The following is a 22,500-nucleotide window of genomic DNA, read 5'->3' as shown; positions in this document are numbered from 1 at the left end:
ATATAACCATTTAAAAACATCAGGTGTAAAACGGGCATTTCAACTCCATCAAAACATTTGCATAGTTTCCCCTGAAAAATTCCAAAAGCTATAATGCAGATGGAAATCTAGTTTCCCAAATTAAAAGCTTTCACCATATATATATATATTTTTTTTTTTTTTAATGAGTTTGTGGATGATGATCTGTCCTCACAAAAGGAAAAAGATGTTGAGAAATAAAAATCAAGCAGAGAATGTGGCGGGACGTTTGAGTTGAGAAGACATAATAAGCAGCTTTGAGTGAGAGCTGTCCAGAGAACTGCTTCAGGCTGTGACTACTCTCCGAAAACAACACACAGAGTTCCCCTGGCACATCAGGGTCTGATAGATGGGAAACATCCCCCAGTGCTCGTTCTCAGGACGAGAGCCCCGCCACTCCCCATAGGAACTGATGTCATAACACAGCCCTAACAACTCACCCCGTGCTGCCACTTGGACATCTTTTGCTTCACATGACCAGGACCGTCCCACTTCTGGCTCCCTGTCCAGGCAGTGGAGAGAAGTGGGCTCCAACTGTGAGAATTTTCAACACCTTATGTTAGATAAAACACCCAAACCCTAACATGTAAATTGTGGTCTCCATGACACACTCGCACATCCCTCTCTGTCTGCATCCTTCCAGGAGAACTGCAGTTTCTAGCTGAAAACCAGAAAGTTGTGTGTGTTAGGGATTGTTTGTTCTAAACACACAAATCAACTTGAAATACTTCTAGGGTAACTCTGTGGGAAAAAGGTCATATTTAACAAAAGCACATCCAGTTTGCAATCATGGCCAGCTTTCAAAAAAACAAAACTGTCTTATATTTATTACTGGTACTTTTTCTTTTCAAAATGTGAATATCAGATATATAAAAAAAGACCTCTGATGAAGTTATGCAATGAGTTAAAAAATAAATCCATTCAGTGAAAAAAATACAGAGGTTTAAATGAGCATTGTATACACATTTGTTATTTAAATGATTATATTATTCTAACCCCTTAAAAAAACGCCAAAACAATTATCTACCCTTAAAATGAGAGAAACTTGTTCCAATTTTTTGCTTTAAGGTCATGTTTGAGTGCTAATATTTAAGCCAGTGTAAGCCTAGAAGCAGTACGGAGTTGGGGGAAGTGTGTATACTCTTATTATTATTATTGTTTCAAAGCTACGGTACCATAGATTTTCTATTTCATTATTATTAGTATAAAATAAATTAGTACAAACAAAAAAAAAAAAAAAAAAAAAGAAATTTCACTTCTTTCATATTTCCTTAGATCTTAACGTGACATTAATGAGCAAATACACACTAGGATGATGATCACACTGTAGGATAAAATGGCTCATATACTGTGTTGATAAGTTAAGATGAAAGAAATCCAGAACAAAGACACAACAGTATTGTGGAGATATGTTTAGATTCCAAAATATTTGTATCAGTCAGAGATAGAAACACCCAAGACAAAAAAGAACTGATAAATAGAAACATCCACTTTTTTCCACTTGACTGTATAATAAATACACTGTACGTATTAAAGCGTTACTCCATTACTATGCCTAGCTGCCACATGCAGTACATACATACACTATATACATATTTTCCATCTGATCTCTGAGGCATTTGCAGATCCTTCTGAATATCAGTGTCATTCCTGAGCAAGCACTTGTGAACAGAATTGAACTTCTGGGAGACAAAGATGCTCAAATGGAAACCATACTGGCATTTAAACCATGACCCCAGTGATGCAAGACTGTAGGTGAGGTGTGTTTGAGTAACATCTGACACAGTTCTTCCCGAATCTGAGAATAAAGCATTGCAATGTACACTGGGCAGTCTACTGCAATATTCTAGAGGACTGCGCAGGAAACATGGAGGCAAAATCCAGAAAAATTAATTGAAGGGCCTAAGGAGCATGTAATGTGATCACAAATCCCATAAAACCACTCTCAACCCAACCGAAAATGATGCAGATGACATTTCTTTACATATAAACTTTAAGGGGCTGCTTTCTCAATGGCACAGCTCTTCCTCTCCATTTTCTTTTCCTCCATACAAAGTTTTTGTTCTTCTCATGCTGACTGACTCACTTATTTAAGACACTGTGACGCTTTATTTCATCCTAACATGGCACTGTGCCCTCAAAGTGAGCCCAGTCATTAGATGCATCATTCTGAAATGTGAATATTATTGACCAAAAGAGAGGAACTTGAGCATCACAGATGGATGAGAAGGGCTTTGAAACAGGTAACAAGATTGGTAACAACTTACTCATAAGTACGTAAGACACAGCGGCACGTGGCTGTGATTGACAAGAGCTGCTATTTGCAAATTGTACTTCCATGAGCACCATCAGCACACTCACCAATCAAGATTTGAAAATGAGCGTTTTTAAGTCTGGCATTTTTTTAATGGCATCAGCCTGATGCCAAGCACAAGTCAGTAAGAAAGCCACTGTCATACATAGTAAGAAGCTGAAGCAAATACAAAGTATGCTGCAACAGTCAACTACTTAAGAGGGAAGAGGATATTGCAGTCCGAAAGAGAACTTTCCAACAATGAAGTAACTGATGCATTATACTTTAGGAATAAACACTGAACGTGACCAGACAAGTTCCTAATAATTTCTACTTGATTTTTTAGTTTTCCTGAATACTTCTTGTGTTTAAAGATTGCAATTTCAGTTTGAAACTGCAACTATTCAGAAGCACTGCCTAGCAGCCCCATTATGAGTCAGGTACTCATTTTACTGTACATAAAGGCATGCTGAGGGAAAAGGAAAAAACACCCCACACTTGGGGTACTTTCTGTCTTAATTACTGGAAAAATTAATTTACCCAAGCGAGTAAATAACAGTGATCTATATCAACCCCACTGATTCTCCTTCTCTTACCCAGTTAATCCAAGTTTGCCAAAAACAATTGTCTAACAATATTATTTTGTGATTTTACAGCTACTTGCATTGATGCTGTGCAAAGGACACAAGCAGTTATTCTTGGTCATGTATTTACAAAACCCTGAATTGAGATTGATTTGAAGAGTTGCTTGTCTGAATTTCTTCTACTAAAGAGGTTCGTGTAGTACTGCGTTGGAATAGTCAGGCTAAATCTAAATTAAGATAAATTAGCCCAAGCAGAACAGCAGATTGACATAGCTGTACTCCTTCCAGATACAGAAGTTCATATCAGGTAAACCAGGTACTTTTGCATAATATACTCTGTGTCTGACAAACTTTCTGCAACACTAAGCCACATACTTTGTTGCAAAACAGTTATTTTTTAAAAAAAGTCTTCCTGGTTCTTAATGAATGCCACGTTATCTTAGATAGCACTGTTTATATGGCTTGATCTATATGCAAGATGCACACCTCTGGTGTCCCGCCCTGAGCCCAGGTGATGCATACTGAGCATAAGCACAACGTTCTGAAACAGGTTTAGACATTTCAGATCTTGCTTTCTAACTCGAATTTCAGAAGTAATTGTAGATGGGTGAATCATATCATGAAAACAGGAGTCCATTTATTTGCTGGTTTTTAAAAGCCGTATAATTCTTAGCCATCCTCTAATTGCATTATATTAAATATTCACTAGAAATACACAGGAAATTTACACATTCTTCATACTAACTATTCTTTTTGTCCTGGAAACAAAATTAGTATTTATTCAGTTAAAATTATTATTGATTTTTTTGTGCCAACTGAAAAACTGCCCCTGACTTGGCAGCCACGGCTCCATCCTTCTCTTGCTGCACCCCATAATGCTTCTTCTGACAGTGCCTCTTTCCCCTCCAGTCCTCCATCTGCCTGAATGGCCAGGTTCTCTGGGACAACGACTGCCTATGAAGTGTTCGCCACACATTGTGGTCAGAGCTGCAAGGCTCTGCTCTCAAACCTAACGGGAAAGTAGAAGAGATAAAATTCACATTGGAAGGATTTCACCCTATTCCTCTCCTTCACAGTTACTCAAACAAGGGAAGAACATGAAGCATGAAAAGAAGCTCTTGAGAAGAATCCAGCCAGGTCAGCCAACCAACCTCCATGCTTCTTTGAAGAAAGAGGGTGCAAAGGTCAGTTCTATGTTTGCATTTCTAAAATGTTTGTATTTCCAAAAAGCGTAAAGTATCAAATATCCTTCTTGGAGAATAATTCCCCTCTAGTCTCTTACTGAGTTGCTATATAACCATACAATAAATATTATCCTGCTCACATGCTTCTGTTTACTTAGCATGCAGTATATTTGATGCTATCTAGCAGCATAAGTTTTAGTTCTGTCATCTTAAAATAGTAATAGTTGTCAATCAAACTAGAAAGTGCATAATAAAAACATTCTAGAAACTAATAACCCTATATTTCTACACTCAACTTGAAGCTGAGCATTTCTTAAAATGAGATTAATTATATGTTTGTACAGTGCCCGATACAATCAGACAGACCTCTAAACAACATCCTCCTAGCACTAACACAGACTATAATCGTATAGAGAGAGTGTTTATGTGTATTACACAATATGTGCAGCAGTAACTTAGTAGCATCACCTTCACTTGGCCCAGTATTTTGGTCTGTAAGAGAGTTTTTGGGTTTTTTTTTTTTTTTGAGGGGGAGGGAGTGGTGAAGAAATCTGCCCAGTACTAGAGTTATTAGCTGGAGGATGAGAGAAAAGGGCACAGTCAATACCCCAGTCATTTATGGTATGGTAATATTTTACAAATATTTGGAGGTATGAAAGCATCGAGGAGAGAGACACTGGAAAAGTCCTCAAAGTTACAACCAACATAATGTGGTGAACTGGTGATTTGAAAATAAAAGTGTCAGGAAAATATCCTTTGAATTATACCTGTGAAACTTTAGTGGGAACTTCGCTGCTTGGGACTGCTCTGGACTTAGTACTAGTAAATACCCTGTAGGGAACAATCCTAAAACATCCAGAAGATGGACTAGATGTAGAACAGGTCTTTTGCTGTTCCACTTTTTATTATTCTAATCCATCACCCTTCCTCAGGTGGTGAAGTTTTATGTAGACTTTAAAAATTATGACCATTAGAAAATTATGCATGTGTCTGTGTAATATATACATACATATGGATGTAAGGTCTGGTTTTTAAACAGTAAAGCACAGAAAAAAAATCCTTGCACTTCATTTGCCTGTGCTACAGCTGTAACTGTGCATTAATCTGGCAAGTGCAGATAGAAATTTCTAATTATGGTTATGTGAATGGACTATTTGCATAATCGCAACCACTGAACTTGCAACTTAGGCATGCAATAACTTTGATATGTTTACTGTTGACATTGGAGTAGTTTAGGACTGTGGCAAAAGCAAGGTCAATCTGACAACTTTGTCCAAAATCAGAAATTTAGAAATCCTGCAAGAAGACAACAAGTTGACACCAAAGGATGCAGAATAGGCTCAGCGGGAAGAGTCACATGAGGAACTCTAAATAAAGCCTTTCCATTAGGAATTCTCAAGAAAAAAAGTTTAAATATGCTACTTAGCTCTTTTCTGCCTATGGTGTCATTTCTCTCTGGCCCCTGCATCTTGTTTTGCAGAGAGGCTACAACTTTTGGTGACTTCCTGAAATCTGAAGTCCACCAAGGATTTTGTGCTGACAGTCTGCTAACAGTAAAAGTGATTCAGCGCAATGGCTGCAGAAGGCACCTCTGTTCCCAAGTCATGGGATGGCAGAGCTCCTTACAGATGTGCAAGGTGTGTGAAAGGAGGAGGATAAAGGCTTTGCTTTGTCCGTCCATCTTATTGTTATTTCTGTTGTTCTGGAATGGAAACCCTCCTATTGACCAAAACATAAGGCAGTCACCCCATATAAGAGACAACGTAAAAGTCGTTGTCATTTTTCAGTATGAAAGAAAAACAATGAAATGGTATGGAAAAAGGAAAAAGTGCTTTCAAAAGTGCTTTTAATCTTTTAGACAGTGATAGCCATGATTGGCTTTCCTATGTAGCCCAGCCCAAGTTTGCCATAGTGTTACAGTGAGAAACAGTGGCTTGCACTGATTTTTATACATAAATCTTAATGACTCCACTTGCTGCTAAGGATGCAGAATGGTGGCAAGATGCAGCCATTCACCATTAAGGCCTTAAAGCCTTCATAATTACTGAGTATACAGAATATTTATTATAAATACTATGCCAGGCCTCTTTTGTGAGCTGCCCTGGGCCTGTTCTCTGAGCCACATCAAGCAAGAAGTTTAAATGAAACTGCTCCCAAGTTTCTGAAATGGTTTAATAAAACATATACTGACTGTAATATTCAGTTTATAGTAGAAAAGTATTGCCCCTTGGTTTGAAAAATGACCTCTAGTTGGCAATTTTACTCTCAGCTTCATAGATTATAGTCCGCTGTTGGTCATTTTCTCAATCCACAGGGCAATACTTTTCCATAACAAGCTCAAACTGCAATCAGTATTTGTAGGCTGTTACACAAGTTGAGGATAATATGTCTCAACACGTCCTATTATATGACTAAACAAAAGAAATAACAACCTGGTGACACAGACATATGGAGAAAAACAGTGCAATTCTTCTAATTTTCTAATGTTGAGATAGCAGGAAAACATATTCTTTTATTGTGCTAATTTATATTAAATGTAATGTCTTCAATATATAATTATCTCTGATTTGATTTTTTCATTGTTTTGTTTTATATTGTTTTATGTCTATACTTATTCCAACGTAAAACGGCAAATACTAAATTCTATTAGTATCAGATTTCAGAAATGACAGATTGTGACTGATAGCTTAACATTGTGAAATCATATTAAAATGTATTCACATAGATATCTTAAAGATCAGTTGCTCCTGGGCACACAAAGCATGCATTCATAGAAACTTCAGATGTTTTACATAAGGAAATTCTGATATAGTTTAGTAGGCAAGTTGCAAGTAATTGTTTCTGCACCCACTTCCACCACATAAACATGAGGTGAAACACAACATTTCAAGAAGGTAATTCCCTTATTATGTAATCAAATAGATGCACTGTGTTGAGAGTAAGTCAAGGAACGGGAAGTGAGAGACCTGGTTTCTATTCCAACATGTGCCATTGACGAGTCTGTCAGTGGCAGTCCTTAAGAAATGCCCACCCCTCCTTCCTACATCACAGCTACTCTGATCTGTAGGCTAATGCAACTTACCTAGCTAGCTGGAGTGCAGCAAAGTTTAATTCTTCTATCGATGGGTGATGGAAGCTCTTGCAGATTCTTTACTGTAAATGCAAAATATTTCTGATTACAAGAGTAATGTTCATCCTCCCATCTGTAAATAAAACTGCAGTTAAATATGACACCCACCCATGCTTAGAGCCAAAGAGAATAACTTCCCAAGCTGCAGTTACAGTGGGTTCAAAAGTGGACATTTTGCAAACATTCATCCAGAAATTAAGAGTTTCAACAACTACATGGCATTTTTCTGGGAATCGGGGGGTAGGAAAACCTTGGCTGTAAGATGACCCAGAAGAGAAAAGAAGTTCACAGTAGTTCTGTATGTACTGCTTTAGAAACCATAGACAACTACAGACATCCATCTGTAATGCTGCATTTGGTATATTAAAGGAACAGATTTTGTTGCTGTTCTTGAGTTTTGGTGGGGCTTTTTTTGTTTTGCTTTTGTTTGTTTTTGCTTTGGGGGTTGTGCAGTGTTTGTTTGGGTTTGGTTTTTTTAGGATAATAAAAATGACACACATGTGCCATAGCATAACGGATTAATCAAGGCAGATGATGTTTATCCTAGGTCCTGAGTTGCACATCTTCATAACTCACTCATAAAAATTAATGTATTGTACATGCACCACCGTGATGTATCTTCTATTTTTACCCATTGAGAATAAATTGTTCTAAATTGGATTACCCTGATATCCAGTAAGAAATGTACAAGTTACATTGTTATTTTAAGAATTTACATTGCCACGTATAGAAAACAAATCTTCACACTGTGCTTTTGAACTGTCATGTTACTCCCACTGTTATGAAATCAGAGATGCTGCTGCCACACCTAAAATCAAATGCAATGTATGCTGTATTGCTTCACAGACTGCTCGCTTGGTACCTTAATCACAAAACTATACATGGGATGCTTTAGGACCGATCTTTCGTAGCTGACTGTTTTTGTATATAAGTAATACACAACTATGTACACAAGGACTCATAAAATCCTCATTTCTAAAATCAACAGATGAAAAAAATCCCTACATGATAATGTACAGATGTTTCCTACTTAAATGAGCTGCTGGCATTTAATGCTGCCAATCACACAAGCAATAAAATTGGTGAATTTCAAGGTACTCAGCATTTACAGTGCGTTATTTTTTTTGTAATCAAATGATCACTTTATGATGACTGAAAAAAATGATTAGTCAAGAAATTTACAGTGATACGTTTTGATTACGTCTCCAAATTTCTACTTGTGGTCAACAACACCATGTCGCTCCATACCAATTCCTTTTCCTTTTACCTCGAGGAAGTTGATTCTGCCGTCTTTAAGCTGCAGCACTTCACTAAAAGTACATTATCTGCACATTATCTATAGAGTAATCCTCTTCTCAAATACAAGACAGAACATCGGAGTTTCTAATCCTACACAGATAGAGTAATTCACATCCACTGTACATTTTACTGTAAAGACAGAGTAATACAATATGTTTGATAAATCATGTATGTGTCTGTGTACAAAGAAAAAGGTTTATCTTCTTTCCTACAAGATGCATCCATATTAAGGCACACGCTCCCCATGCTGACACTGTAACAATCTTTCCAAGTCTCTCTAATAGAGACATCTGAGTTTAAAAAATGAAGCAGCCCACAGGTCAAACAAGTTCCTGATGAGAAGTACTTAACCAGAAATATTATTTCACTGATTCTAAGTTTTCATCCATACATCAAACCCTAAAGTCTATTGATTAAATAAAACTGATCTTCCTTTATTTCAAAGCAAAAGAGAATTAAATAATCTCCACTCTTTTCCTTGGTTTGGAACTATCAGGTTGTACACAGTGGCCACGCGTCTTGCTTATAATTATAACAGCCTTAAGGAGAGCTTATCCTACAGTGACTGAGCACAGGTTTCTTGTCACTTCCTCTAAATCTTCTGCACCTGGTCATAAAATGGAAGCTGACGGTCCAATATTTTGATCCAAAATGGCAAGTGATATGATCTAAGAACTGCTGAAAATCAGTACATACCTTTTCCTTGGGAAATTTTGCATTGGGACTACCTTAGGGATGTGTGACAACAAGAACTGACTGCAATTACGGTGGCACATCTTCTCATGGCCTCTTTTTCACTGTGTAATTATCCGCATTGTGCTTTAAGTTCTCTTGCAGTCCCACATCCAGTCAAGCCAGCTCTTGCAAAGCCTCATGCAAGTCAACGTCTGCCAGCTTTGAGAATGATGGGTCTCTTTCAGCAAGAATCTACATCAAAATGCCTCACCTCTGTGCACTGCTGAGCCCTGTATGGCATTAGCCAGTATCTGAAAATACCATCAAATTCTAACAAAGCAGAAACATGCAACAAACTCCTAACAACATTTTTGCAGAGCACCAAGAAGTGGATACAATAACCTTGGGAATTTTTGTGTTTGTTGTTTTTTGTTTGTTTCTTTTTGTTCACCAAATAAGTTAGCTTTAAAGCTCCCCTGAGCTACTGTGCCTCCACGCAGACTTCAGCTTGGTTCCAGTTTACCTGCACCATGCTGCTCCATACTGCTTAAACGTCCTCTGATACCCAATGCAGTCAGAAAACCCTCTATCAGAGATGAAGTTTCCACTCTGGAAGGTAATCTCTGCTAAAAGTGTAGCATCTCCATTTACTTGTGTAAAACCTATACTTGGGTTGAATACACACTAATTTCAATTGTGTTGCTGCATATACACATTTAATAAAGCAAATAAAGTACTCTTTAAAAAAAAAAAAAGGAATTTTTAATGTACTTCAAATCATCTATAAATTAGCATCACAGACTACAGTAAGTGCATGATTAGCAATAAATTAATTAACAAAAAAGGAAGTTACTACTTGCCAGTTATTGCATTGCAACCAAGGTGCCGAACTGCAGAATGGTGAATAAATACAGGCACCTGTATTAGTTAAGGAGGCTGCAGCTTGGGCATCTCCTTCAAATCCTTAGTGCCTTTCCACTGGAAATCACAAGTTCAGCACCAGCAAAGCTAAGTGAAGGTAAGAGCCTTTCTTCTGTTAAGTAGCACTAATTTCTGCCTATAGTGACATTCAGATTGATCAAGCCACAGAGGTAGAAAACACTCTGCCACCAGTGAAGAGTAGTTCATAACAGCCTCCAGGTATCAACATACACAAAAGAAACACAGAAAACAGAATAAATCAACAGATATTTTGCAAAATATATCAATATTAAACTCTCAATTTTCTCCAAATCAAGAAACCAGAAGCCAGAAGATCAAGAACTCAGAGACAGGATTTTCCTATTAAAGAGCATATGGTTTCTCCTGAAGTCTTTGATTGATACATGATCTTTTCTTTCTTTTCAGGCAGAACAGCTGTCCAGTGAACTAGAAGAAATAGCCCTGAAGATAGCTTTGTGTCTGATATGACTTTGAGAGGGAAAATCATCCCAAAGATAAATGCTTCAAATGAAGTTTCTAAGGGACAGAATAAATGCATATATATATATGAAAGATTTTTTTTTCTCTTTGAGCAAGCAATCACTGTAACCATAATTTGGGATTAGCTTTTGGGGAGGTGGGTGGGGAAAGTAGGGCAGGTTTTGATATAGAAGAGAAAAGGTACTTACTTCAAAGCTGCATTTGGAATGACCCTAACCAAAAGAGGCAACAGCAGCTTTTGACAAGGTCACTGAGGAAGAAACAGTTTTATGAAGATAGTCTGGACTCCATTACCTGGAATATACTGAAACTTCCTTGATTCTTCTCTGTAAGAAAATGCTCTAAGAAAGCTAAAACACATGCTTTGCTGGTTGATAAAGACTCAGAATCTTTGACTCAATGACTGAGCAGAAATGGCTTTGCTGAATTTGCCATATAGATGATTTTCATGAATTTGGACTCCTGTATATCCAGTGCAGAACAGGACAGGTCTCAGCTGAGAAATGCCTAGCAGAAGAGCACAATGGCCTTCTGACTGTCCTAGGCCCTGAATCCTTAACTTAGAGCTCTTTGCTCACCCTGCCCCAAACTTCATCTTTCAACACAATTAACCTTCCCCTAAAAACCATTCTTCTCACTTTCATTTGCCTTCCAACCAAATACCCATTCTCCTCCCTTCCTACACCAACATCTTCCTAAACTTCCTTTTGAGCATGTTTATTTCTGAAGCTAATTAAAAATAAATTAGATCCTTAACATTAAGAAAAGAAGCTTAAACGCATTCTCATATATCTTTGTACAGCCCTAAATAATACCTCTCCCTCCCAATGAATAACTCATATGGTTTTCTTGCCCCTGTTCTCAACCCCCCCCACCCACCCAAATCCTCCCTGCTTTCTCCCTCTCCCACATAAACTGCCAATAACCCCGTGCAGCAGTGGTGTAACTGCTGGCATCAGACTGTTCTCCTGCTGCCTCACCTGTCTCTCCTGGCATCTCAGGGTGTCAGTCCTTGCTCTCACACAGGTTTTATATGCACAGGCTGAAGTTCTCAGAAACCCTTCTCAATGGGATTCCAACAACAGAAGAACAGGAGATAAGATCATGAAAGCAGCCCCAATATGGTGCCCCATCAGGAAGCCAACTAAATCTGATAGACGTGGTCCTCTCAATCTACAAGTAGGAAAGGGCTGAGCATTTAGAGAGGGAAAATCAGCTCAGAAAACACTATGATACGGTCTGTAATTGGCTAGCACCACCCAGCAGACAAAAAGCTTTTGCCTAGGTCTTTAATTCTGGGGTAATCAAAACACTATTTTTTTTCCACACATATATATGCTGTATATGTGCTTATATTCCTAATTTCTCCCCTTCTTGCCCCCCAGTTTTAGTGTGCAGTGACTAAAAGCACAATTATTTTACAGAGATACTCTGTAACAAGCTTACAGGATGCCTTTAGTAGTAAGATAATTATTTGTAACTCCATAAAGAATTATAATTTTTAATTTAAAAAGAAATCAAATAAAAACAGCTTTCATCTTTCCTGCCATGTGAAGAAAACATTCTCTGCCTACAACTCAAATTATCATTCTCTCCTTTGTGCAAAATGAATTGACCCAGAAAACTAAAAGGGTAAGAACCCATATTTGCTGGGCTTATTCAGCAGCCAAAAGTTCATGAAAAACACTGTTGTGTATCACATAGCAACCACTTGATGCCTATTGTTAAAATACAGTAGTTATTCAAAAAGTAAAATCATGCATTCTCAAATAAGAACCCAGGCTGCAATGTGTGTTTACTGTTTTTGGGAAATAGTCATCTTGCCATTTTCTCTTTTTCCATAGCCTTGGCATATTTGGTCAACTATGCAATGCGCAGTTACCCACAGGAAAAAAAGCAACACAAGAATTTTCCTCCAGCGCTTAGCACAGGACAATGTCCATTCAAAGCAACACTTGAGATCACTATTCAGAGAGTTAAGATGGGCTCTATTTTTAATGCAGCCACACTTTCAGTAGAAATGGAATATTCTGGAGGAAGCATGAGGGATAAAGGAAGATAAGCGTATCACTTTTTAACTGAGCATTAGAAGTTGCACATTTTCACCTCTTCTCAAAGCAAACTATCCTGACGTGGTCAGGTTGAACTCTGTTAACTCTGTTTTTGTAGGTCCCTTCTGACAGAACTATTCTATTCTAAATCCTTTGTACAGGCACAAATGTCAATATCGCTGCTGCACATTCACACTTTTTCCTGGCACTGCTACCTGTGCAGAAGTATGAACTTCACGAGCATCTCCTGTTCCATTTTCCCTGCAAATACTATGCAGTAAGATCTGGTATAAAATGAAAAGTACAAATAAAGGAGGACAGCAAGTCAGGTGTGGAGTCAGAAAAAAAAAAAAAAAAAAAAGTTAAATTCTATTAATTGAATCTGTTTTCTCAGACTCTTACTCTCTTATTTGAAAAGAAGTGACAGATCGCTTGAGCCATACTGGCCTTCCTCGATCTCCAAGAAAGCTGAAAGGCAGACAGCCCTCCGTTTCATTCACAGATGCAGCTGACTGTCTATTTAAATTATCAAAGCAAGGCCAAAGGGGCTCTTGGAAACAACTGCTGGAGGAGATGAAGAAAAGAATAAGATACAAACTCCCTTGTAGGTGTTATTATGTGCTATTACACAAATAGCACAACTTAAAACTTCAAGATAATGGCATATTTAATACCAGAAGGGAATGGCAGACTTGCTTAGCATAACTTTTCAGATGTTTCATCAAGGCTGTGTACAAACAGGTGTGCAACATTTTTGCTAGCTATAAGATGCTTGTTAAGATTATTTGCTTATCTGAAAGACTGCTTAAACTCCTTTTAGTGGCAGAAAGTAGATTAAAAAGGGGGGAGATGTGTGAACATGTATGTTTTTCCAGAGAAGCTTAAATCGAGCCTAGCTGTATCCAGATAAACGTGCTATGTTTCCATAGCCTCAAAAAGAAAGTTGGGTGGTAGGCAGCTAACCCCAGATGAATGCCTAGAGCCGCTAAGGAAAAATATGAGAGTGAATTAGGTACCTGGGAGCAAAGAGGTGGGGTTTATGATTCTAGAGAGAGATGTCTGGCTGTTTGCAAAACAAGACTGAAAATGCGGATGAATTGAAGTTGCAGCTTGCTTGCTGCCAGTGTTCTTGCTTCTCTTAATAAAGTCCTTCATCAGAGGTCAGAGGAGAATGCAAAAAAAAAAAAAAAAAATCTCCCTCTGAGCTACCTTCTTAACTACTGGCTTACAAATGCATGTATTCAAACAGAAGCGTATGCACAATGAAATATACGAATCAGTCCAAAGGTAGATTGGTGCATACTTAAAGACAGGGATTGTCTATACAAAGGAAATACTTGGTTTGGTCAGCGGTCAGTCATCCAGCCACAACAGGACGTGGCAATTATCTGACTGTTGAATAGCTGTAGTTACAACAGTACAGTCCTGTGTAATTTATCAGCAAGATACCAGCATACTTGACAAAGCTCAGAGGAAGCTATTACGGACAGCGCACAACTGAAAATTAGGAAATATTCCCCCTAAAACAATAAGAAATATCTGATAAAGAATAATGCAGAACTTTTCTAGCACAACTCAAGTTCCCCCCTCACGACTGGTAATTTATGAGCCACTGAACAAATGGTAATACCAATACTGCACCTATGCAAATCACTAACAATAAGCGACTCCAAGGACCAGTAAGAACAAAGCCCCAAACCCCTATCAAGCATTACCTGAGGTATGAAAAATTCACGGAAAAGTGTAATTTTTTTTTTTTAAATGGGGATAAATTGGGATTTCTGTAACAACCGACTCATTTTTCCTGCTTTTAGCTAAGGATCTCAAAGAGCACTCCAAGTGTTAATTAAATTACAAAGCATTCTTGAGACAGGTAAATGGTATTATGCCCACTGGGGAACTAAAAGAACATTTATGTTTCATTACTAAAGTCACAGAGTAATTCAGTGGCTAGTGATATAACTCAAGAATTATCAGTCACCACTTCTACTCATTGATCTGATGGCCTCAAAGGAGACATAGTTAGACTTTAAAAAAAATAAATAAGATACTTTCCTCTTGTGCTTTTTTTATCTTCCAAAATTAGGAATTTATTTTATTTTTCTGCTTTCTGAAAGGCCTTCCTGTCAGAGCCACACTAGTCTACCCAAGTGCGTTAAAGATCACAAAACAGCAAATACAGACAGGATCCAAAGCAAGGACAGGGAATTGTAATCATCCTGTTTAACAGCTCACGCAGCTGCACCAGGACCATCTTCTCTCTCTTCCTAGCCACTCATTCTCCCAGAGACAACACGTAAGAGCCTCTATCCCAGCAGAACGAAGATGGAAAGATGTGCAGATGAAATAATCCTTCACTGGCCAGTTCACTGACTTCTAATACTACTTTACTGAAGAAACAGGCACAAAATTCCCCCATGAAAGCCAGTGCCTCATGCACTCTATACAGTCTGCCACTGAAAGGAACAACAGAGGAGATAGCTCTGAAATGCTTCAGACCATGAAAAAGTCTATTCTGCACTCAACTACATCTACTTGAGGTTGCATGTAAAGAAATGGAGGAGACTGACTGTTCTATTCTTACTTTAAAAAAAAAACAAAACTATCTGTATGCTGTCCAGCTCGGCTCCCTGGTTAGGACACCTGCAGGATCCAGGAGTAACAAATCGGTAGGATACAAGGCAGTCTGCCCAACAGACAGTCCACTGACTTACAGGACAACCGAAGGCATCTCTCATTCCAGACTGTTACAACCCTTCTAGATCTTTAACGAATTATAGCTCCATTAGTAAAGTCGTTTTGGAGAGTACTTCATGAAAGGTTTTTCTGTTTAATAAATATTTACTACTAAAACCAGGGAAGTATCTTTTTGAACTTGCTTTATACATTTTGAATACAACGTTAAGCCAAGATTTCAGGCCTTATTACCCCTTATCCCCCTCATTTCTTCTTATGTCATGAAGAATCAGCTACACAGAAGAGATGAGAACATCTTTGATTTAAATGACCAAGGCTTAAGACTGTCTTCACCGTGACAGAAAACAAAGCTGCTGCATATATTTCCAGTGGCATTATTGTTATATGGCATGACAATCATCATCTTTTTTTCTTTTCCTAAAAATATGTCTAAGGAACCACATGGTTTATACACTGCATTCAAAATATTTTTCTTCGTTTACATTGATTGCATATTTCAAATCATGTTACAGCTGAATTGCTTAGCCTAAATCAAATAAGGAATCCACATAAATGCATACACACACTTTCCTTGTTTTTAGACGTTGCTGATATTGACAAGATTAAAATATTTTTCTCATTCATTATTTATTGTGATACGATGAAACCGTAAGAGTATGTATTTAACAGAACATCACGAGTAGAGTTAAGATGCGGACATGCCATTTCATTTTGATTTCACCCAGACAGTGCTAAGTACGTGACTCCCTGACTACAATAATGACATCGTTAGGTGATAAAGATTTAAGATGCTTTGCAAGGATGCAGTGTTATCTAAACTCGTCAGCCACGTTGATTAGGAGCAGTATCAAATAGACAAACCCAATATTCATTACTCAAGTCCCCCGTCTTGCAGGGGACTGAGGAATCTGTGCAAAGCAGCAGCAGCAAACATCACTGCATTGGGTATGGAAGTGGAATGACCAGAAAGCCATCATACATACACAACCCCAACAACACTCCATTTTATGGCGCAAAAAATGCACCTTCTGGATAGTTGTGCCTCTCCTGGTGGAACTGGTACTACTGACAACTGGAGTTTGGGGTCAAGCAATGCTATATCTGCTCAAACCTCAAGTGCATGGTACGTATATTTGAATTTGGTTTTTTAACACGTATATCTTGGATTGAAAACAACAGACATTGCACTGCACGATCCCAGTTTCCAACTCACAGTTGGGCACCATTCTGCATGCTTCTGTTGGCACCAAATTAAGGAAACGCTGAACAGAGAGCACCACAGCAAAGGCACTGTAACAGAAAGTGGTACTGCTGGGCAGAGCAGCATCGACCTTGCCTCCTGTAGGATGTGGCACTATCTGGGTTAGAATACAGAAAAACATATTTCAGTCCAAATGCTTATTCTTGTGTACTGAAATTTAAATACATCCCCTACGATAAATATAGGAGAATAATCAGAAGGTACTGAATGCTTAAAATACACCCTTAACAAAACAGTGTAATGCACATCTCTTTTTACGTGTCAAACAATTTGCCTAACAAATCATAATAACGCAGAATGATATAAAATTCACCCATCAAGCCCAAACACATGCACAAAGATTACCATGGCAAAGAATTGTGAATTTCATTAAATATGTTAAAGGCAAAAAAAAAAAAAAAAAAAAAACAGCTTTGAAAAATAGTAATCCTGTCTTTCAACAAAAATATTATAGGAAGCTATGAATTTGGTAGATCTGAATAGGATGTTGGTACATGTTTTACTAAGGTAATATAATGGCACACTATTATTAGATCACATTAATCATTACTGTGCCAAAGGCACTGACAGCACCACTGAAAAGGATTGAAAGGGCTGGTAATGGATATAAATTACCCATTGTGTGATAAAAGGATTTTTACTAAGAAGGTAAGAATAAAACAGCAAATTTCTAATATAACTGTTGTGTAAAAACCAAAATAAAAGTAATCCAGTCAGTAATATCCACAAAATCAGAAAGTAAGCACTTTTGAAACAAGATAAAGTCACAATAAAAACTGTATACAATATAAAATTAATTTTGTGGTGCATAATATTACTATCAATTTAAATAGTTTACATGATGACCTCTATGGGGTATGGTCAAGAGAAAGGTAAGCTTTGTTAATAAGAATAAATTATGAGCTTCTCCATACGCGTTTTAGGCTTGCGGGTTTGGAATTCTGTCTTTGGGTTTTGTGGTGTTTATTTTATTTCTTTAAAAACTATAATGGCTTTGTGACACCTCCCTGAAATTTGAGACACACTGAGAGTTTTGTTTTCTGCACTAACATCACAACAAACAGCACATCTCTCAGATGGTTTTATTTGGATTCCAAACACTGTTGCAAAATGAACCACATCTTTGCTGAGCTATTTAACTATTTGATTGAAAACATTTGTGTTACTAATTGTCCAGTTCTGCGCTTCTCCTTTACTCTTTCAAGTATTTCCTCATATTAGTAGGGATCGGTGAAGTGAGTTGGTCAGACTGAATTCTTATCTGCAGATTTAAAAATCTACGTATCTTATCTGAAGCAGATGGAATTGTTCTAGAATCGAGTCACTGTAATGCTGGTTGAGTCAGTTGTCTAGAAAAAGATCCAGTAGCTCACATTCAATTAGTAAGTTTTAAAAATTGTGAGCTGTATTCTTAAATGATATAAATTCCTAAGTACAGACATCAATCCTGAAAACACTTACATCCACGCTTAACTTTACTCACGTGAGTAATTCCATTAGCATTAGTAATTCAATACCTGCTTATGCATTTGCAGTACTGAAGCTTTAGTACGCCTGAATATCCTCTCACTTACATACACTATAAATCAGCACCATTCCTCTGAATCAGTTTCCACTGATTCACATGATATAAAAATGAGTGGACAATCCAGTATAACAGTTGTAATAAAGAAATAACATAAGAATTTGATTTAGAAGCAGAAGCTACCAGAAATTTTGATTTAAGAATCAATTAACGCGTGCGGAATGTAGAATTAATTATTGGTTATTTCCTAGGAAGGTAGGCTTTTCTTTCAAACTCGGGGCCAAATAACCCAATTCTGATTTCACACTGATTTCCATACCAATCTGGTTTCTCAGGCTTTACAGGAGCTCCTCTTCTACTGCACGGGAATAGCTCAGAGGAAAAGCATATATGTAATGTAGTACACCCCTCCACCCACTGATTTTCATGGGTGTTCTTCTCATGCTAATATACAACAGAAGATGGTTCTTAATAATATGCGTGAGATATTCTATTGAACTTCTGGAAAAAAAAAACATGAAAAAGTGATAAAATGAATTTAATCACGAGTGTCATGGATGTTTTTATTTAAATCATCAGTCTGATGATAAAGTAATAAATGATGATTCATCCCTAATACAATTATTAGATATCAACTGTATAAGATGAATGCTCATGATTTTACCAAGCAGATTTTTTTCTTCAAAAATCTATTTGTAGCTAATGACACCCAAACGAACTGCTATAAAGAGTTTTCCTAAAGACAGAAACATAGTATTTTTGAAGATGTAAAGAAAAAACAAAGCCATGTGAGAACAGATTTTTAAATCTAATTTAGGTACCTCATTTTTATGTATTTCTTAATACAGGAGAAAAAAAAAAAACTAAAAATTCAGATGCACAAGTAAAGAAAATGTTATGATAACAAATAAGTATTCTTACCAGTTACTCTTAAAACAACGAATGTGTTCCCTGGCTGAGGAAATCCTTAAAAGACACGGGAAAGGTACTGAAGGTCGTAACTGTAAAAATAAAACCTGTTAGAAATTTACTATGTCAAAACTCGATGTTTGATTCAGACATTTATGCTAAAATATTACAATGCCACCTCAAGCTGACAATCTACAGAGCAGCAGAGAATTGAGAATCAGAATATTAATGGGATTAACACCTTTTATTTTTTAAGCCTTCATAATGTACTTGTTTGGTGGCCATTTCATTTTGGGAACTGAAAAGTTCTTTCAGTTCTGGATTGTTTTGAGAGGGAAAACCTCTCCTCAAGATAATACTGAGGAACAGAATGAAATTCTTCTGATCCTTTCCCCTAGACAGTGCAGCAAAAGAGGACAAAACAGGATAAAACAAAAGTTGCATAGCATACTCCAGAAACCCAGTTATTCTCTTTGACATTGATATTCTAATCTTTCGAAGGGAGTAAAAAGAGAACAGCTACTAACTGTATTTTTACTTTTTTTTTTTTTAATTCCATTTTATAACCGAAATAAGTCCTTTGTAGATGATCTCATCTAATAAACCCCACTTAAAAGAGATAAGAGCCAGCAGTAAAAGCCAAGCCAGAATACTTCCAAGATATTTGCCAGTAGTGAATTTAGAGCCATTACATTAGTAAGCAAAAAGGAAACAAAAACAAAGGGCGTTCTTAGAGCAAAATAAAGTTCACTGGACTGAAGCTATAATCTGAAGAATTTATGACTGAGAATTCTAACTATGTTTGTTCCTATGTGTGTCTAACAAATGAAATTAAAGGTCATTTCCAAAGAATACACTTTGTACATCTACATCAACCAAACTATTCCATACAGCTGTCTCTGGCTCCGAGGCTGGAGTTCAAGCAGCGCAGCCATTGGGCTTCACCTCCTGCACACAGCTACTGGGGAGGTGCTGGCCCCACGGCCGAGCCCCCCATTGCTGCCTGCAGTCCTCAGTGCACACATCTGCATCTTCACCAGCTGTGGGAAGCGATTAAGAGCTTGGCCATTTATTGTGACTGGTTCGGCTCAGGCTGCACTGACAGCATCACACTGTTAGGCAATGCCAGTTGTTGACTTGAAGGACAAACAACTCTGAGGGCTCCTATCGATGACTAAAACAATATTAAATAGTTCTGCAAATTTGGAGTTCCCTGCTAAGCAATCGTGCGCTAGTGCAACACTGATAAAACACTTCCATGCATCTTCCTCCAGACTACAGTCAGAGCAACACACATCCAAAATATCCTACATTGTCCACGCCACCACCTCTTCTCGCTCCTTGGCTTTCCCACTACACCAAGCTCACGCTATTTATTTCCACCTCAATGGCTGCCACAATGTTGCCTGATCCCCTCTCCTTTCCCCTCACTTGTAGACTGAACCAGACTTTATCACACTCTTTGAAATGTTTTCCAAGTGATAATTTTGCCACGTAAATCGCATAGGAGAATTACCCCAGTAAAGGCTTCAAGCCCCTCCTTTATAACTCACATTTCCACAGTTAACTGCCAAAAATTCAACAGACATCTGGTTTGCCATCACCACTGTTTCTCACACGTAGGAACACATTTCTTTTTTGCTCTCTCCTCATGCCTGGTTTTCTCTTACAAACCAATTGTCTCTAGTTTTGTAGTTGAATTATAAGCCCTGAAAAGCAAAGGCCAGCTTCCCATTACGCATCCAGCAGCACTGACCTCAATGGCCACTGAGCAAGTGCAAACCCCAACTGCTGGGCACCCTGTTTATCAGGGGGCTCAGAAGGCAGAGGGCAGCCAAGCCAAGCCAAGGCACTGGCTGGAGGAAATGAAAACAGCTGGGAAATGGTTAAGAAAACACCCTGTCATCAGATTTCCTTTTCCCAAATGCAAAATCCTATCTATACAGGATTAGGGTCTCATTTATACAGGTCTGTATCCTCTTAGGATTCAAATAAGTGAATTTTGTTTACAATATTTGGACACAGAACAAGCAAATTCCTGGGCTGCTATATATAAACACAGGTCCCATCCAACATCTTTCAATTGCACAGTGTCTAAAAACAGTGACAGCTTGTTTGTCTGGAATTTCTGCTGTTGTTGACATCTTAAAACCTTCAGATACACCTTTTTAGTGTTTACTTGCAGTTCAGTCAAAGTAAAAAAGCCAAGAAATAGAAACAAAGAAGATAATAAGCTGTTGGGTTTGGAAAAGATGTTATCTCACTAAACAGGTTCTTAGTACTCCTACGCCAACATCGTAAACTACATTTTTGCTATGCTATTACAAGGCTACTTGTGTTTTAAAAAATTCAGATTTTACATACACGCTCATGACTTGCAAAATTCTAAGAATGATTCTCAAGGGGCTTTCACTAAGATGCTTTATAAATTCTGATGACAGACAGAACACAGTAAGGCTTCATCTCCTAAAGTCCTGTACTGATTTGTTTGGAGGCTTCATGTCATTGATCAGCATGTCAATGTCTCTTGCAATCTGCTTTCCAGTTCATGACTGTGAGTGAACCCCTCAGGTTTAAAACCTTAAATGATTTAAGGTCTGTGATACATAACCTTATGAACAAATTGGGAAAATCTGTAGCTTTACACATTAAACTGTAGCAGAAATGATTTAAAGCCTTATAAAAAGATATTGTACTTACCTGTGCTAATATTATTCTAACACATTTGACACTGACTATGTAAAGGAGATTTTAAAGGTACAGGCAGCAAGCTGCATGAAAACAAATTAAGATAGTTCCACTTAGGTCAAATTTGGCCAGTTTACTAGTGTCTAATACACTTGGTGGCATTAAACATGGCCTACAGATCACTTTATCACAGTGACACCTCCCATCCTAACATTCCTACTGTCCTCATCCCTGCCCCACTTCTGCCCTAAGAAGGAGCCCTCAGGCCTGCAGAGAGCGGGTGGCAAAATAAAAGCACTGGCATGGCAAAATCAAGATAAAAGCACACCATTTTTGTTCATTCTTTAGGAAACTTAAATAGTTCATTACTTCAAATGAAGTATAGAAAGTAAAGGGAGAAAGCAGTCTCTCACCCATCACTGAGTGGGGGGACTAGAAGGATTTCTGCAGGTTCAGAATGGAAATCTAACACACAGCAATGGAAAGCAGATACCTGAGAGCAGACTTGCCGAGAATGATGGGGCACTTCCCTAAACAGCAGGACTGAGAAGGCTTCGTCATGAGGCTCTGACCACTGCATTCCATCTTGGTTACAATGGTTACAGACCAAACTCCTGCTAATCTCGAAGAGACATGGCTGAAAACAAGGCACCCTTTTTGATGGATCAGTGTCATATTTAAGTAACTATTCCTTATCTGCTTTGTGAGGGGCTCTTGAGGTGCTGCCGCAGAGCTGCCCTGCCTGCAGCAGAGCAGAGTACAGG

The 22,500-nt window shown here is 37.9% G+C and overlaps 1 protein-coding gene and 1 long non-coding RNA gene across 12 annotated transcripts in view; one reads left to right on the top strand and one right to left on the bottom strand.

Moving 5' to 3' along the window:
• ZNF536 (zinc finger protein 536) overlaps window positions 1-22,500 on the bottom strand; it is a 325,753-nt gene that overhangs the window by 254,079 nt on the left and 49,174 nt on the right. For 8 of the 10 annotated variants that reach the window (XM_090149294.1, XM_090149293.1, XM_090149296.1 and 5 more), the window contains exons 2-3: window positions 19,061-19,140; window positions 7,162-7,232 (exon numbers count right to left, since the gene is read on the bottom strand). The gene's annotated coding sequence lies outside the window, so the exon portion shown is untranslated. Of the gene's footprint in view, window positions 1-7,161; window positions 7,233-19,060; window positions 19,156-22,500 lie in introns of all 10 variants that reach the window. The other 2 variants (XM_090149292.1, XM_090149297.1) reach the window with 2 other exon arrangements.
• Window positions 180-10,655, top strand: LOC116243777 (uncharacterized). Of its 2 annotated transcripts, XR_004170055.2 has the most exons (5): window positions 180-554; window positions 1,644-1,773; window positions 2,968-3,085; window positions 3,972-4,079; window positions 10,531-10,655. It is a non-coding gene; the product is annotated as an uncharacterized LOC116243777 (long non-coding RNA). The 2 variants fall into 2 exon arrangements; XR_004170054.2 differs by lacking the exon at window positions 1,644-1,773.

This window comes from Phasianus colchicus, chromosome 13 (assembly GCF_987193195.1).
Source record: "Phasianus colchicus chromosome 13, bPhaCol1.hap1.1, whole genome shotgun sequence".
In the NCBI taxonomy this organism is placed as follows: domain Eukaryota; kingdom Metazoa; phylum Chordata; class Aves; order Galliformes; family Phasianidae; genus Phasianus; species Phasianus colchicus.
The sequence above is the reverse complement of the archived record's forward strand: the minus strand, read 5'-3'. Positions and strand labels throughout refer to the sequence as shown.